The 4957-nt window shown below is 33.2% G+C and overlaps 1 non-coding gene across 1 annotated transcript; it reads left to right on the plus strand.

Moving 5' to 3' along the window:
* Window positions 1–765: 765 nt before the first annotated feature.
* LOC133053276 (U6 spliceosomal RNA) lies at window positions 766–872 on the plus strand. Its single transcript, XR_009692206.1, has one exon. It is a non-coding gene; the product is annotated as a U6 spliceosomal RNA (small nuclear RNA).
* Window positions 873–4957: the final 4085 nt, after the last annotated feature.

The following is a 4957-nucleotide window of genomic DNA, read 5'->3' on the forward strand; positions in this document are numbered from 1 at the left end:
TCACAGCATCATCTTTTAGAATTTGAAATAACTCCACTGGAATTCCATCACCTCTACTAGCTCTGTTCGTAGTGATGCTTCATAAGGCCCATTTGACTTCATATTACAGGATGTCTGGCTCTAGGTGAGTGATCACACCATCATGATTATCTGAAGATTATCATGGTCGTGAAGATCATTTATGTATAGTCCTTCTGTGTTTTCTTGCCACCTTTTCCTAATATCTTCTGCTTCTATTAGGTCCATATCGTTTGTGTCTTCTATTGAGCCCATCTTTGCATGAAATATTCCCTTTGCATCTCTAATTTTCTTGAAGAGATCTCTAGTCTTTCCCATTCTGTTGTTTTCCTCTATTTCTTTGCACTGATCACTGAGTATAAATATCTCTCCTTGCTATTCTTTGAAACTCTGCATTCAAATGGGTATATCTTTCCTTTTCTCCTTTGCTTTTTGCTTCTCTTCTTTTCACAACTATTTGTAAGGCCTCCTCAGACAGCCATTTTGCTTTTTTGCATTTCTCCATATACAGAAATGCATGGCCAGTCATAATGTCCATCATCTAAAAATCTACAAATAATAAGACTAAGGGAGTTTGTGGAGAAAAGGAAACCCTACTGTTGATAGTGGGGATGTAAATTGATACAGCCACTATGGAGGACAGTATGGAGGTTCCCATAAGAAGTAAAAATAGAACTAACATATGATTTGGTAATCCCACTCCTGGGCATATAGCTGAAGAAAACCATAGTTCAAAAATGTACATGCATGGTCACTTCAGCAACACATAAACAAAAATTGGAAAGATACACAGAAGATTAGCATGGCCCCCATGCAAGGATGACATGAAAATTTGTGTAGCATCCCATATATATATATATATATATATATATATGTGTGTGTGTGTGTGTGTGTGTGTGTGTGTGTGTATATAGGTGTACAATAGAATATTGTACATATTGTATATATTGTACATATATATATATAGGTGTATATATATATATAAATATATATATATAGGTGTACAATAGAATACGTTACATATTGCATACATTGTACATATATATATATATATAGGTGTGTGTATATATGTGTGCATGTATGTACATACATATGTACACATACATATGTACAGGCACGTACATACATATACACACATATATGTATGTGTATATATGTATATATGTACATATACATGTATGTATATATACATGTATGTGTGTACATATGTATATATACATATTTACATATATATATAGGTGTATATATATATATATAGGTGTATATATATATATAGGTGTATATATAGGAGTGTATATATATAGGTGTACAATAGAAATCAATACATTGTAAAGCAATTATTCTCCAGTTAAAAATTTTAACAATCAGAAAAGTGGTATGTGCTCCCCAAAGTTCATTTCTGTACTATTTTCAATGGCCAGGACATGGGAACAGCCGAAATTCCCATCAATAGAGAAATAAAGAAGATGTGGTAATATATATAGTGGAATACTACTCAGCCATAAAAAAGAACAAAATGCCGTTTGCAGCAGTATGGATGGATATAGAGATTATCATACTAAATGAAGTATATAAGGCACAAAAAATGAAAATATGATATCATTCATACATATGATCTTGAAAAAAAAGATATAAATGAGTTTATTTATAAGACTGAAATACAGTCATGGATATAGAAAAAAAAACTTAAGGTTTACAGAGAGTAAAGGAGAGAGGAATAAATTGACAGATTGGGAAGTTTCTATATATTATAAAATAGACAATGAATAGGTAAAGCACAGTTAATGCCACTCAATACTCTGTAATGGTCTGTATGGCAAAACAATCTAAAAAAATATAGATTCTATATATGTGTATAACTGATTCACTTTTTTGTACACTTCAAACTAACACAACTTTGCAAATCAGCTATACTCCAATAAAAACTTAAAAAAATGAAAGAGAAACAACAACAACAACTGAGAATAGAGGGGAAAACTTGCAAATGTGATTTTAGTATTAGGAAGACTCATATAATCCCCACATTTTGTTTTCTCAAAGTTCTCATCTGTTTTTCTTGATTAGAATCCTATTTTAATGATACTTATGCATATCAGACCTAAAAGGATGGAGGAATTAAGGAGCACAAGAGGCTACTCAATTCTGGGGCTATAAAAAGAGAAATGGAGTCAGGAAGAGAGAAGAATTGAAAAACTCTTCAAAATGATTTGAGTTTCTCTAGCCATGGACATAACATAACTGAAATGCCAGATGAGGGTGTAACATTATTGCTTTCAGCTTTTCATGTCTACTTACTTCCCCAAAACATACACAAAAACACATGATGATAAGGCATATTATATTCTGAGGAATAGAACTAAGATCCAGCCAGGCTCTTTTACTTAAGTATTGTTTCTATATGTTAGAATAATATTTTTAGTTATATAGATAATTTTAGAAACAAGCGATATATATATATATATATATATATATATATATGTATGTATGTATATGTATATAAAATGGTGATTTAGTTGCTAAGTCAGGGCCAACTCTTGCAACCCCATGGACTGTAGCCTCCCAGGCTCTTCTGGTCCATGGGATTTCCCAGGCAAGAATACTGGAGTGGGTTTCTATTTGCTTTCCCAGGGTTTCTTCCAGACCCAGGAATCAAACCCGGGTCTCCTGCATTGCAGGTAGATTCTTAACTGACTGAGCTACAAAGAGAAGCCCTGAAAGGACATGAAATTTTTTCCAAGTGTTCAAGATCAGTTCAACATCTGAAGATCAGTTAATCTATTACATCAGCAGACAAAATAAGAAACCTTGCATGATCACATCACTGTGAAAGCAGAAAAGTTATTTAACAGAAAACAGTACCCATTCATGGTTAAAGCTCCCAGCAAATTAAAAATAGAGGGAATCTCCTCAACTTCATAAAGCATATCTACTCAAATATCTATAACTAACTTTATAGTTAAGGATGAAAAATTAGGAACACTTTTCTATGATCAGGAAAAGCACAAGAAAGTCCCTTCACACCATCTCTTTTCAATATCATACTGGAAGTTCTATCTAATGCAATAAGGCAAAAACTAATAAGATGTGTAAATATTCTAAATGAATATGTAAAGCTGTATTTATTCACAGATAAAACAATTGTCTGTGTAGAAAATGTAAAACACTTTACAAAAACAAAACCTTTCAGAACTAATTAATGACAAGATCATTCTTGCAGAATATTTAAGAAAAAAGAATGCCAATTTCCTGTTACCAGTTTTACACACAAGCACACACACACACACAAAGAAGCTTTTAAGGCACACTCCACCCTAACAACAGGTAAAATGTTGAACAGACTAAAAATATAGTCTCTGGGATTCATAGGAGAGATGAGGACACATAGTGACTGCTGCCCCCTCAGATTAGAGAGATAAACAGACAAATATAGGGAGTTATGGCTTACCTGAGCAGACATATGAGCAGAAAATGCCACAGGCATTTTCTCTCCTGGGAAATCACTCCTGGGAAACCTGAACTGTAAGGGATGAATTTCTGGGGACTCAGAGAGGACAGTTCTCAAATAAAAACTTTATGGCAACACAATCATGTGGAGGTACAATTTTGTGAGTTTTACTTCCAAGCATTTGACTCAGTTGTCACAGTAAAAATTAGATAAAAATTCCATTGAGCTTCTGGGTAGGAAAGGAAAAAGAAATTATTTTGAAATGCACCAGTGTACTGTTTTGTTGTTGTTGTTGTTTGTTTGTTTGTTTAAACAAGGCTTGCCCATACCTAATCTACTGTTGTAGGCTAACTGATCTAGGGGAAGGGAAATACCCAGTTCCTGCCCCTTCTAGCAATTCTGTCCCATCTGAAAGATGAGAAGAAAAAAAAAAAGCTAATAAACACTTGTGAATTCTGCAATCCAGAGACATAAACTCCCTAAAAGACTGACATCTAATCACAAAACTATATTAGATCCCTTCCCCTCCTGCCTCACCACCTCATACCTCACCCCCTTCCCTCATACCTCACCCCCATATTACTAAAGGTCTTTTTGGAGAAGTTCCTTTATCCAATGCATCATATTTTGTTACTGAAAAAAACATTACAAGGCCCAACAAACATAAACTTAAACACACACAAACACACACACAATTTAAAGAGACAAAGCAAACATCAGAAATAGACATGGAATAGAAGTTGGAATGATTACACTGGGGATTTAAAACAAGTATAATTAATATGCTAAAGGCTCTAATGGGTAAAGCAGATACATCCAAAAACAGATGGGCAATGTAAGCAGAGACAGACGTCCTCATAAATAACAAAAAAATAAATGCTAGATATAAAAACACTGTAACTGAAATGAAGAATGTCTTTGATGTGTTTATTAGTAAACTGGACATGGCTGAAGAAAGAAATTCTGAGTCTTATGATATCTCAATAAAAACCTCCAAAATTGAAAAGAAAGAAAAGACTGAAAACAAAAAGAACAGAACATCCAAGGCATGTGGGACAATTTTAAAGATGTAATATCTAAAATACATGTAGTGGAAATGTAATGTGCAGCATGGTGACTATAACTAACATTGTATTGAATATATGAAAGTTATTAGAGCTTATCTTAAAATCTGTCATCACTGAAAAAAATGTTTTAACTATGTGTGGTGATTGATGTTTGGTGATCATTTGCAATTTATACAAATATCAAATCACACTGTATACCTGAAACAAATATATGTCAATTATAACTCAATCTTTTTTTTAAGTGTAATATACATGTAACTTTATGAAAGAAAGACAAGAAAGGAACAGAAGAAATATTTGAAACAATAATGACTGAGAATATCCCCCAAATTAATGTCAAACACCAAACCACAGATACAGAAAGCTTAGGATATACCAAGCAGGATAAATTTCCGAAATAGTATAGGTAAGCATAGCCTCCTCAAAC

The sequence above is a fragment of the Dama dama genome, chromosome X (assembly GCF_033118175.1).
Source record: "Dama dama isolate Ldn47 chromosome X, ASM3311817v1, whole genome shotgun sequence".
In the NCBI taxonomy this organism is placed as follows: Eukaryota; Metazoa; Chordata; class Mammalia; order Artiodactyla; family Cervidae; genus Dama; species Dama dama.